Source organism: Uranotaenia lowii, chromosome 1 (assembly GCF_029784155.1).
Source record: "Uranotaenia lowii strain MFRU-FL chromosome 1, ASM2978415v1, whole genome shotgun sequence".
Lineage (NCBI taxonomy): Eukaryota > Metazoa > Arthropoda > Insecta > Diptera > Culicidae > Uranotaenia > Uranotaenia lowii.
The window spans coordinates 81,437,573-81,451,477 of NC_073691.1; the positions used below are offsets into that span (position 1 = coordinate 81,437,573).

The 13,905-nt window shown below is 35.0% G+C and overlaps 1 protein-coding gene and 2 long non-coding RNA genes across 4 annotated transcripts in view; all 3 read left to right on the top strand.

Annotated features, from left to right (window-relative positions):
* LOC129740565 (protein gone early) overlaps positions 1 to 13,905 on the top strand; it is a 376,826-nt gene that overhangs the window by 324,425 nt on the left and 38,496 nt on the right. The window lies entirely within an intron of this gene.
* On the top strand, positions 2 to 1,473 carry LOC129740575 (uncharacterized). Its single transcript, XR_008736289.1, has 4 exons — positions 2 to 166; positions 225 to 297; positions 369 to 437; positions 524 to 1,473. It is a non-coding gene; the product is annotated as an uncharacterized LOC129740575 (long non-coding RNA).
* On the top strand, positions 3,392 to 4,788 carry LOC129740576 (uncharacterized). Its single transcript, XR_008736290.1, has 4 exons — positions 3,392 to 3,752; positions 3,811 to 3,883; positions 3,955 to 4,023; positions 4,110 to 4,788. It is a non-coding gene; the product is annotated as an uncharacterized LOC129740576 (long non-coding RNA).

The following is a 13,905-nucleotide window of genomic DNA, read 5'->3' on the forward strand; positions in this document are numbered from 1 at the left end:
GTCGCGGGGAAGTGTGGGCACCCAGAGAACGACGCACCATGTAATTTTGCAGGATGTATGGGCGTCGGCCGAAATTGTAGGTCTCGCGAATTTTGGCACCACTGAGCATGTTCTTTCTGTCTGTGATCTCGTTAAAGAAAAGTAGTGCGCGTCTTGTGTCGTTAAAGTAAAAATTTATTAAATTGTATGGTGTAAATTGATTAACCTATTTCTTCTTATTCTAGAGTACAAAAACAAAAACACATTAAAAGTACAATGATTAGTACAGTGTAAATTAAAATGCGGAAAAATAGTACGGTTAGTAAAATAAGAACGAAACATTGAAGTCGAAAAGCACATGTTAAAAGTTTTATGTAAATATGTTATAGCCAAAAAAATCGTTAAAAGAACAACACATTGTGAACGTTAAGCAGAACAAAACACATTTAAAAGAAAAGGTAAATGTTTGTGTGTAAAACAAAACAATTTGTGAACCACGTGGACGATGTTATTTAGTCGCTAGTATTATAACCTTACTTGGCAGGTCCAAGAGGGCCTTTTCTTGTTCGCATGCTTTTTCTCCAGTAACATCGTCCAGCTAGAACGCACAGCGGCACTAGAAACCCAAATCCAGAAGCAGACAGAAGAGACCACAACCCTAACCTTGCTCGCCACTTCAAGGTTGTCGACGAAGCCCTCCCGGTGCTTGGTAAAAGCTGAGATCATCAACAACAAGTTCCAGGCTCTTCCGGGACGCCGGAAAGAGGCCTGCTGAAGCTATCTTCGTCGTTGAAAACAACCCTATCAACTTTCGATGGAATTCCGTCGACTCAACCTAGTTCTGGCTTACAAACATCGTTCAACGGTTCCGCTGCATGCTGCAGCTAAGTACGAAGAAGAAAACCGCAAGTATGCTAAAATGAAAATGTGACGTCACCTTCCCAAAAATTGTTTAAAATAAACCCCAACATTATGTTTGTATACAAATTCAGGCTTTAGTAATTTGCAAGAGATAATTGGTTGATTTACACCTTTCTTAAATTCATATTCGTTTTTCCAATCATTTGCTTAAAAGTTCACTTTCATGAGATTACATGCTTTGCCCGCCTCGATTTAATGTTCATTAATAGTGTGGACTGGTTGCTAGCATGCGAAGTAATCACCCGTGTACGCCCCTGGTCGACTCGATTCTAACTGGATCACTCTGCTGCGAGTTCCGCGGAAAGGAAGTGTCGCGTTGCATCATCAAAACGACCCTGAGTTCCCATTTGTTTACCTTTCCCAAATCCCCACCCACTGAGCTAACTCCGTGTTACAATTGGCGCCCGCAAAAAAATTTAGCAACGGTACATTTCCCCAAAATCCCGGAGGGAGGAATAGTAACAGTTCCTGTTAGGCTATTGAATCGTTCTTCTAACGATCGTGAATCTGATAACAGAGAGTTTTGAGTTGGTATTTTGTGAAAAGACTTATATCACGTCATACAAATATGTTGGAACATCGAAATCTTTGCATTATTGGATCTTCGAATTACTTCGAAGGTCGGCTCTTTGCCACTGATGAAAATATCATCTATCAGTTTATTAAAATAGATTATTTATAGCGATGTGCAAATAACAGTTTCCCTATTATTATTTTTTGAAAATCTTAATTACCCTATTAATATTCTTTTTTGTTTTCAGAATTGAAATTGGATTTGAATCGAACTGGAAATGAACACAGAATGTGAATCAAAAAGTGAAAAATACTATACGGACGAAAAAGATTTTCTTGTACAAATTTCTAACAAGTTCAAACGATTTTAGTGGCATGCTTAGCATGCAAAGTGTGATGAAAAATATCCGCAAAGGAAATTCGAAGATGATTTTAAGATCGCCAAAAAAATGGCCAAAATAACTAGAAACTATTATAATTTGTTCATTACTATTATTTATTACTAGATACGGTTATTTAAATTTGTAAATATTTAGAATATGATTTTGTAAAGATGGTAAAACTTGAATTGTTCTTTATCAATTGCACTGACCAATTAGAAGTCACGTTTGCACAAAACTTTTGTAGCTTGATAAAATTTTCTTTACATAAACCACCTCCAGGAAGAAACAAAACTTCTGGTCTTAGATGTTTTTTCATTGTTTTGATTTTCTAAATAGAAAAATTTGTTGGTGTCAAAATGAATAACTGAGTTTTGAAAAGTCAATAAAAATTATTTTGATTGTGTTTTCGGAAGTTTCAAATAGTTCTAGATTGATTTGAGATTCACCCTCAATCTAACCTACGCCTAAGTTACAATTGTCTAATCTGGCGAAAAATGAATGAGAAAGTCATAGTAAATTATTCTATCAAGAACTCCCTGAAACCTAATTAATGTTATTACAAAAGGGAATCTCATAAACATAATTGAAAATGCCTCAAACAGCTTTACGCGTAGAATTATCGAATTTATTCATCAGTCGATCGTCGAATGTAACTAGAATCATTGAAAAGGGAATTTTGGATAAAAAGGAAAATTTTATATGCAATTTATTTATTTGGAATTGAAAAAAGTAAAATATGAAACACTTTTGGTTTAAAACTGTTGCGATTCCTGATTTCAGAACGGAATATCCGCCATCGTTTTTCCTTCAACGGATCCTTATTAGTATGGCACTAGAGCTTGTCCGGGAAGTCAACTGGGTTCTTCACCGTGACCGAATTAATGCTCAGCTACTGGAAAAAAGAAAGTATTAGAAAGTATCTACTCACTAATTGTGATGATACATAAAACCTACCTGAAACCGATTGTTGTCTGTTTTCTTCCGTCCCTGGAACCGCGGTCCTTGTGATGCGAATATTGGAAAAAGACACAGAAAAAAAAATTATAAACGAAGATTGCTCAACTTTTGTTATCCTATATTCGGATATGTTGAAGCAAATCAAGCTGAAAGGATCAAACACTTCTCTTACAATCGGGTTCTTCCGGACTTATCCCTCTCCGCAATTTAAGCTGGAAAATAGAAAAGAGATAGAAAAACTGATTAATTAACTAAAATTAGCAAACAATCAACTTTTAGAGGGTACTTACCGTGAAATTTGAACCGAATAGATTCCCGAAGAATGATCGGATACCAGCTCCAATGTTTACATTGAATTTTTTCATTCCCCCTTTCGTTGTTGACGTTTGTCAAGAGTGACCGTCAACGAAACACTCAGTAACTTGACGTTGTCGTGAGTGACCGTCAGTAAAATTGCTACACTGAAACAAACGATACTGTTCCAATCAAGTGATGATTGAGATATAGGTACTTCGTTTAAAATGACCCCATAGTAAAGAAATATTCTTTTGATTAGATCAAAATAAATTATTTCAATTGGACTGTTGCATTCATCTCTCTAATAACAAAATGAATGAAAGTTCATTCATTTTGAGAAGGGACGATGGGGTAATGTAACCGTCTGTTACATATTTTTGTGTGGCTCCGCCACAAAATCCAGTAATCCCTGTCCTTTACGGAAAAACAACAAATTTCACCCAAAAGAACGGCTAACTTCACCCATCCCAACTGTCATTCCGCACAGGCACTCTCTTTCTCTGAGTGATCCATAGGCGTCGTGCTCAACCAGGGTCGTCGCGGGGAAGTGTGGGCACCCAGAGAACGACGCACCATGTAATTTTGCAGGATGTATGGGCGTCGGCCGAAATTGTAGGTCTCGCGAATTTTGGCACCACTGAGCATGTTCTTTCTGTCTGTGATCTCGTTAAAGAAAAGTAGTGCGCGTCTTGTGTCGTTAAAGTAAAAATTTATTAAATTGTATGGTGTAAATTGATTAACCTATTTCTTCTTATTCTAGAGTACAAAAACAAAAACACATTAAAAGTACAATGATTAGTACAGTGTAAATTAAAATGCGGAAAAATAGTACGGTTAGTAAAATAAGAACGAAACATTGAAGTCGAAAAGCACATGTTAAAAGTTTTATGTAAATATGTTATAGCCAAAAAAATCGTTAAAAGAACAACACATTGTGAACGTTAAGCAGAACAAAACACATTTAAAAGAAAAGGTAAATGTTTGTGTGTAAAACAAAACAATTTGTGAACCACGTGGACGATGTTATTTAGTCGCTAGTATTATAACCTTACTTGGCAGGTCCAAGAGGGCCTTTTCTTGTTCGCATGCTTTTTCTCCAGTAACATCGTCCAGCTAGAACGCACAGCGGCACTAGAAACCCAAATCCAGAAGCAGACAGAAGAGACCACAACCCTAACCTTGCTCGCCACTTCAAGGTTGTCGACGAAGCCCTCCCGGTGCTTGGTAAAAGCTGAGATCATCAACAACAAGTTCCAGGCTCTTCCGGGACGCCGGAAAGAGGCCTGCTGAAGCTATCTTCGTCGTTGAAAACAACCCTATCAACTTTCGATGGAATTCCGTCGACTCAACCTAGTTCTGGCTTACAAACATCGTTCAACGGTTCCGCTGCATGCTGCAGCTAAGTACGAAGAAGAAAACCGCAAGTATGCTAAAATGAAAATGTGACGTCACCTTCCCAAAAATTGTTTAAAATAAACCCCAACATTATGTTTGTATACAAATTCAGGCTTTAGTAATTTGCAAGAGATAATTGGTTGATTTACACCTTTCTTAAATTCATATTCGTTTTTCCAATCATTTGCTTAAAAGTTCACTTTCATGAGATTACATGCTTTGCCCGCCTCGATTTAATGTTCATTAATAGTGTGGACTGGTTGCTAGCATGCGAAGTAATCACCCGTGTACGCCCCTGGTCGACTCGATTCTAACTGGATCACTCTGCTGCGAGTTCCGCGGAAAGGAAGTGTCGCGTTGCATCATCAAAACGACCCTGAGTTCCCATTTGTTTACCTTTCCCAAATCCCCACCCACTGAGCTAACTCCGTGTTACAAACCTTTAAGTAATCTTACCAAACAAGATCAACTTGTAGAGCGTATTTATACAAAATCAGTGACAATATAAAAAAAATCTTGAAGTTACCTTTAAAAATAATTATTGAGATACTGGAACAAAAATTTGCTTGCGGCTCTGTGAAATCATAGATGTTTTAGTCTTCAACCTGATATCTAGATTTGTAACGTAATTTCATTTTGTACATCGAACTTACTAGTTGTTATTCCAAATCTACGTTGTTTTGTGATTTGTGAAAACGTGAATTACGACCTCACCGCCCCCATGAGCCCTTCCAACGCCCCCCAATTTCAACATTGAGCTCACCGCCCCCCTGGAAGCTCTCAACGCCCCACAGTGGGCCAGGAACCACACTTTTGCGGTCAAAATTGACTGCAGGCCAGAGGCTTCGTTGTAGCTCATCGGTGTCTTGGACAAAGTTACTCGATTATATTTGCGCTATCTATTGATGGATTTAAACTAGTTCTATTTTTCTCCGTAAGGTGGCGCCAAAATCTAACTTTTTACAGAAGCAAGATACATGCATAGTTTCTTCTACAAAGTTGTTTATTATACCTTTAGCATCAACTTTGTAGAACATTGTTGAGCTCTATGTTCTGTTCTTACCTTGCAAAAATAAATATTTAAGAAACCTTGCAAAAAATGGTTTTTTCACCTATTTTTGTTTTTAGCTAAACAATTACTAAAATTCCCACAGTATTCGATTGGAATAGACTCAAATGAGATATTCTAGTGGAAAACTTTTTCGGTTCGCAGTTTTTTTCTGTCAAAATCGCAAAAAATAGGTTAAAATTATACATTTTTCAAATTGCAATAACTTGCTTGCGAGCAGTTTGGCGCACCTCATTTTTTGAGAAGTGACAGTTGTGATTATGATCTTAATGCATGTAAAAAATGTCGGTGGGTTCTCGTGGGTTCCTTGCGAAATGATTTAATAAAGTTGGTTGATTTTCAATACAAATTCACATATTAAAAGACCTTTTTCGAAGAAAACATTCGCATTTCTTGTAGAAAAGTCGGATTTTCGTCGTTTCCACCAAGACACCGATGAGCTACAACGAAGCCTCTGGCCTGCAGTCAATTTTGACCGCAAAAGTGTGGTTCTTGGCCCACTGTGCGCCCCCAAGGGGGCGGTAGGGACCACTTTGAAAACCACTGCCCTAGACGAACACCAAAATCCCCGTTTTCAATAGAAGGTTACTACTAGTACCCGAATTTGAATTCCTACCCCAGAAGAGTACGCAGTGACACTGAACCGCAAACCCGTTGAACCGCAACCACATTGGCCCTCAGAAACGTTGTCCCACAGAGTAATTGTCCCGCAGAGTAGTTGTCCCGCAGAGTTGTTGTCCCGCAACCACATTGGCCCTCAGAAACGTTGTCCCGCAGAGTATTTGTCCCGCAGAGTTTCTGAGCCGTTGTCCCGCAGAACCGTTGACCCGCAGTGTAGTAGTCCCGCAGAATATTGTCCCGCATAGTCGATGCCAGAAACCGATTTGATCGTCCGATGTACGTACCAGTTCCGAAACAAAAGTATCCAGTGTCCAGGTACTGCTTCCAAAAAGCTAATGGTCCAAACCTGAAAGTCCAGCAGTCGCAAGTTCGATGAAATTTTAGTCCCGGAGTAACCAGCGCCAGTAGTCCAAATCCAATGTCTATCGATCGAGTGTGTTGATGTTCCATCAACCAAAACAAAAATAGGGCTACCGACGTTAAAACATTTGTTTTAGCTGGCCGGTATGTTCAATCTCGAAGATATTGGTCACCCTGGCTAGAATGGAAAACGCCTTAAAGTATAGTGTCCATCTGAACATCGCTATAATGGTGCCAGTTATTCATTCTATTGTTATTTCATAAATAATTTAGCGGGAAAAGTTGTAATTTTAAATCGAACTGAAATAAAATCTCTCTTTTTGGTTAGACCGTTCATAAAACAAGTCTTGTTTTCCTTTACATCCGACATGGTCTGCCCAAACATATATAATCACGTATTTGCAGTCCAAATTTCTTGAACAAATTTCATTAAAAATTAAATGAACGATTTTTTGGAAACTTAAACTATGATTTAAATTGATTGATGTGTTCGATATAGAAACCCGGTTTTAAGTTCTTTTCGTTATGGTTTTTATTAAATAATTTTTATATTGGCGGATATTGGGGAAAATAACCCGAATTTGCACGGCCCGGATATAAGTAGAAAAATATCTGGTAGACTGAGGTTAGAATAATTTTAGATTTTGTGGAAGAAAATTTGCTTATGAACATTAAAATTGGATGTCTGGGATCAGATTTCGGATTCTTTATTCAGTTTTTTCGTTATTGAATTCCAGCTTGGATAATAAATTGGGAAAAGAAACATGAAATCTAAGAAAGTTTCATAATGGTGATCCAGAATTTGGTGATTCCAGAAAATCCGAAACAGTTTCATCATTCACAATTTATATTTAGATTTACAAATTGAATTTGAAATAAATAACTGAAGAAAGAAATCATATTAAAAGGCGAAAACTCAGAATTCAGGTAAGAGATTTCTGGTTGAGAGTTTTGAAACAAATTTTGATTGTTGATTCATGATTAAAAGAAATTATTATCTGATACTAAGTTAAAAAAAATAGTAGTCATATTCAGTCAAATAGTCAAAATCAGATTCCGGTTCAGCACGAAGTTAAGTTTTATAATCAAGATAAACATCAATGTGAGAATTTCATTAAGGATTCAAATTGCAGGAGATCGCAGTATAATAGTTTCAATTCTAGATTCAAAATTTAATATTTGATCAGAGTCAGTTAAGAAACACAAACGAGCACAAACACAAGATATTAAAATAAAATTTGAATTTATTTTTATGATTTCGATCTTTGCAAAATATAAATTTTAATTTCATAAAAATGTTCTCAGGATTCTTATTATGAAATAATTTTTTTATGATTTTTTGCTGGTCAAAGAACTTAGTACTTTTATTTCAAGCAAAAATTAGCAAAAATTGTAAATATATTTTACTGGTTTTCCTATTGCAAACTAAAGAGATACACTGTCTTAGCTAGTTGAAGCTTTACAGACTGAATAAATTATTCAAAACTGCTAAGTTATTCAAAAACAATGTTTATAATCGAAATTTTAAATTATAATCAGGTTATGAGGGCAGAAAATGAATCTGGTTTGAACCGCAAAAATAATCTCTTATTTTTATTCCTTAATATTTTGTGGTTGAAAGGAATTAGGTTATTATTTGCTAATGTAAGAGGATTCAAAAAGTTCTTCTCATAAATGAAATCTTCAAAATTCATTATTTATTATTTATTTTAATTTTTTTTAATTGCTTTTCTAGAACTTTATTTCGAAAGTTAGGATTTAAAAAAATTCCTTTTTATTATGTTTTACTACTCAAAGCTAAACAATTATAAACACATATTTTTTGTGTACTCTCTAAGTATGACTTGTTCAAGCAAAACTGAAATGTATCACCAAAACCCCAAAATCCCCCAAAAATCTTAATTACGAATAAGAAAGCAAGCTTTTTTCAACTATCAGAAATCTCAATCATCGTTGATCAATTTTAGCTATCAGAAGTCACAACTCGCTTCATACAATCGAAACTATAAACATTGTATTTTGATTTATCGCCGGAAAAGTTTGCTCTTGCTTGGATTTTTTCGACTTTTTTCTCCAAAAACTTGCAGACAAGTTCAACGTTCTGTTCGTAAGAGAGAAAGAGGCATTTTGCAACTTTGCAAGATGATTCTTTAGGAGTTGACGTCGGACGGTTAGAATTGGCTTAAAGTCGCGCGCTGCAAGCTACATGAAGCTACCTCTGACTGTCTATTTTCTCAACTTTGGTGTTCTTTGTTAAAAATAAAGTTTTTTTTAAGTTAAAAAGTGTCATCTTTGTTCTTTCTATGAAATTCTTTGCAGAATTCTGTTTAGATGAAGGTTATTATCCTTTTTGCAGTATCCTCCCCATAGTGAAATCAATGAAGACCATAAACGCCTCGATATTATTATTCAATTTCGAAATCAACATGCGATTGTTCCTAGTTAGGCACTGGATCAGCAGGGAGGAGTCCAACGAGGAAATAATCAAACTATCTATATAGAGGTTTCGGTTGAATAGTAGCGTACCATTAATGGATAACTTCTGCTGACTGACCATTCACAACTATTCTTCGGCTTGATCTCTCACCTCGTTGAGGGTTGTTTTTTTTGTTAGTATTTTTTTCAACCCTCATAAGTAATGATAATGGAGAAGAATGAGGATGATAATGACTATGATAAATGAGAGAAAGACAGAAACCGGTTGTCGTTTTTTCACAGATTTTTTCTACCCCTAATTTCGGCCTATCTGTATGAACTAAAGAGGGTGTTGTATTATTATTGAAATCGATTGCTGCTGCTTCTACAGATGCTGATTGTCGTCTCCGGGGGTTGGTTAGTTGACTGGTTCAGGTTTGGATTTCAAAATAAGGAAAAGTTTTCTCTTTAAAAAATCAAATTTCATTGAACATTTTGAGATTGTAGTTCAACTTAGATAAAAAAAATAGAACCTGGAAAAAATGCCTTAAAAAATTCAAATTTTGAACCACGCTACAATTTGGTGAATGAAATAAAATTCACTTATGAATCGGTTTCAGTAAATTTTTACTGTAAACTGTTCCTTTCAGTGGTTGACATTGAATCTCATTAATTTGAAACCAGTTCGTTCCCATAGAAATGTCAAATTAAGTCATATGTAAGTTCACGTAAAACATCATCAGAAATTATTTTCATTTTAACTCACACAAACACTTACTCTGCTGTTATCTTCAAACGGTTAAAAGTGTTTTGTTTTGGCTGGTAAATGCTCATTCTTCAATTATCTTAAGCTTAGCTCGTAGATTTCCCTTTTCATCCGAGCCAAATATCAACAATTGTGGGTTAGTTTCGTCGTCAAAGTGTTGATGACCGGTGTGGGGTTTTGCTGACAAAGTTCTTGCTATTCTTCGGCACGATTGATTTTCGTTCGAAAAAAAACGACCAGGGGATGATGAATGGTTTGAGATATTTGAACGACAAACATTTCCTAAACAACCACACACATTCGAGACCGGGCTGATGGTACGCATGACAAGATGACGCTAGCTAGCTGGAGAGACAAATTATCCAAAACTCCCGGCCAGATCAACCAGTTTCTTGCTTTTAGGAGTCGGTAGGTGGTTCAATTGTTGGTATTGTGGCTTCTTGAAACAATCCTCTGAAGATGCTCTTTAAATGGCAAATTTCGATGATGGTGGGTAAATAGCAAATCCGGCGGTGATCTAAATCATTTATGGTGTGCAAACATGGAACGTGTGAATATTTGGTGAATATTCCGAAACGTTCCGGCTTATTTGTTCCACAGTGATTCTAGAAACTCGCAAGAAAAAAAAAATTTACAGAGATCTCGAAATATTAGTTTTTGTTCCTAACTAACATCCTTATTTGGGATGAGGAATAATTTTTTCCTCGTATTGCGTCTACAGAATGTGAAAATACTATCAGATGGGAGTGAAACTTCTGCTCACTGCGGACTGAGATAACCGCTAGGTTGAACTTTTAAAAACAAGTTGAGGTCTCTGCTGAAAAATGTTAAATTGGATTGAGACTGCTGCTTAAAAGAAATCTGTAATAGTAGATCGAAACTTATGCTTGTTACAAGTTATAAAAGTAGGTTGAAAATGCTTCATAAGGATGGAACCTTCAACAAGCTACAATAGACTTGAGACTTCCGCTCTTGAGGAATCTACCACAGCGAATTGAGACTTCTACTAGTTAGGAATGATGCCGATGGATTGAGATAACAGCTAATTGAAAATCATTCTTTGAAGATGAGTGAGTTGAGAATTCTAATAGTTGAGAATGCTCAAAAGAGTCGAGACTACCGCTTATAACGAAACTGTCAACTGTCAGATAATTGAAATTCTTCTAATCGATAATAATGAAAGTAGCGTGAAACTTCTGCTGAAGATTTGAAAAAAAACCGAACACACACAGATAAGATCTAATTCAAACTTAACACTAAGGCGTACATATTTCAAGGACATGATGGCTAACAAATGCTGGAACCACCAGCCCACAGAAAGAGTGCTATATATGCCGTGACCGAAATTCATCTGGCTTAGAAAATTTGAACGCTATTCTCTAGGCCAAGGTCGGCGGCAAACTATATTGTTTTATCATTTTTAACTAACGGTAATTCCCTCTCTAAAAATTGCAAAAGTCAAAATTAATAATTTTTTTTTTATAAAAAGAAGCTTTTGGAAAATCGCTGTTATTTCTTCAGATCTAATAATTCTACTAATTTTTTTTCATTTCAATCAATCAATCCTGCACTCAATTTACAAGGTTTGGAAGAAATGTGCGAATTCGTATTGAAGTGAGTTAGGAATTTCAAAAATTATTTTTCATCTGATAGGCCATAACTTTTATAATACTCAAAAAAACGACTTTAACCCTGTACAGTTGTGTATTAAAATATTATTTTCATTTAAAAAAAGTCATGCATTAAAGGGTAATTATTATTGGTTTAGATTTTGGGAGGTTAAAAATTGTGAAAGCAAGTAAGACTTCTGGTAGTTGAAAATAAAACTTAAGCTGGTTTAAAAACCAATCAAAGTGAATTTTGCTTCTTAGCAAAAAACAATTACACCGGACTACTGCTTATGAGAAACAGTTGGTAGAAATTGATAAGAACGATTTAAAATTCCTACTAAAGAAAACGACTAAAATGGATTGAGACTTCTGCTCTTGAAAATAATGGAAAGCGGATGGAGACTTCTGCTGGTTATAAAATATCCTTCTGAAAGTTTAAAATAATGCAAATTTCAGTAAGTTGAAAATAGTTCAAAGGAATTAAGACTCATGGTAGCTAGAAAACTGGTACAGTTGACTTAGTCTTCGGCTAGATTTAAAAATATTGAGACTTCTGTTTTTTTTTTATTCATAAATAATAGAGTGGGCTGAAACTTCAACTTTTAAGAAATTTTTTAAACCTGTATTAGGTTTCTATTTTTAAGAAAGATGGATTGAAATTTCCTCTAAAGGGAAATTATGGATGTTAGTTGAGACTTCTGCCAGTTGAAAATAGGGAAATCATATTTTTAAGGTGCGGAGAGTATTAGAGAATCATGAGAAGAAAGGAAGAACGTAAACCATAAATATAATGAATTTTAAAAATGTGAAAATTTTCATGTACAAAGATGTATCAAGGCGAACTCAAAACATCAGGCTTGAAAAAAAACAGATTGGAACCGCTGTTAAGACATATGATGGTTTAAAATGAAATCTGATGACTTGGAGACTATGTAAGGAGTGTATTCGAAAAAAATATGCAACACTTTGCCTTGCGAATCACTTTTGAGTGCATGGTTGGGAAAAGTTTGGTGACAATCTGTCAAATGGTTTTTAGATAACGGCCAGTACAGAAGCTCATAGACCAGATTTGTTGCACAGTTTCATGTTTGTTTATTTGTCTGGGATTTTAACACTATCGTGTTATTCACCCCTAATATTGCACAGTTTCAGATAAACTAGTTTAGTTTTAAAACTTCATGCATACAAATGAAACTATCTGAAACTACATGAAAGTTTAAAGATTGCCCTTTCTAATGCATATATCTTAGTTTTGATTTATTTGCATCTTTCAGAGATATTAAACATTAAAAATATGCAATTTTATTTAAAAAAAACAATCGAAAAGTACCCTTAAACTTCAAAATAGTGACTTGAAACCTTCAATGAAATTGTGTAGTTTTACAACTGTCACAATTCCTTCACACAAAGTTGGTCTCAAAACTCGCTTCGAAAAAAGGTATAACGAATTTTTAGTTTTTTGAGGTTAGTTTATGAAAAAGTGTCTTTAAACTTTGATGTCCTCAACAAAGTTTTTTTTTAATTTTATGATCTACAACTTTTTTAAAAACGTCAGTGATAAAACGATAAATATAAAAAGTAAAAAAATTATCTCACTTATAGCTGAATTTATCAGGAAATATTTACAATAAAATATGCGCATTTAAAAACAATGAATCATTGTAGAATAAACGAAAGCGGTGGTCAAATCGTGCGCTGAATATGTGGACCGCATTTTTTAAATTGTAATGGGCACAACGAACTCTTTATTAGGAAAGGTTTATTAGCAAAGAGGAAAAATTGATAAAATTATGTCTAGCACTTGAATAGGCTGACGATCTGTGGAAGCTGCAAATCAGTCAGTGTTTCGTAACGAATAACACAATGAATGGCTAAATATACAGAGAAGGCTGCCTCCAAATGCAACCGTTTTCCCTGCATAGCACTTCAATAGGTTTCACAAAGTTTTACTCTGTTTTGGTTGAATCTGAAATCGTACCATTGCGCAAAAACTGTGGCGGAGTGATAAAAAGTCATATATTTGTTTTTGTGCCAAAGAATGACAATGGTGTTTAATCCCCCTTTATGAAGATTAAATCTGAATCTCTTTAAGCCTAATACATTTCATTTTACGAGACTATATAGAAACTATGAATTGGAAGTTTTGAGTTGAAATTAAACCAAATTGTTGTTTTGAAATTCTAAATTCGTAAAAATTCCAAAACCTTGTCTCGTTTTTAGAATGGGTGTTCTCTTCAAGAAGTGTAACTAAATAAGTTCAGAATTTTCAAAAAACTATATGAACTTCAAAATTCATTCATCAAAACACTAATTGTATTCATGTATTGCATCATCAAGCTGGGAGCCGTGTGACTAATGATAGTTGACAGATTAGGCAAAGAATATCTAAAAATTAATTTCCATTAATTTATAGCTAATCACTTTGATTATAGAAATAAATCCTTTAAATCTTAGCAAATTTTATGCTGAATTGACATATTTTTCAAAAAATCAATTTTGGACCCAATTTCATTTTGTGATTCTTGTTTTTATAAATGCTAAAATTTACAACAACAAATACACATTTTTCCTAGGTGCTAAGAGTTTATGAGCTTATTGAGATTAATTTTGGGTACCCTG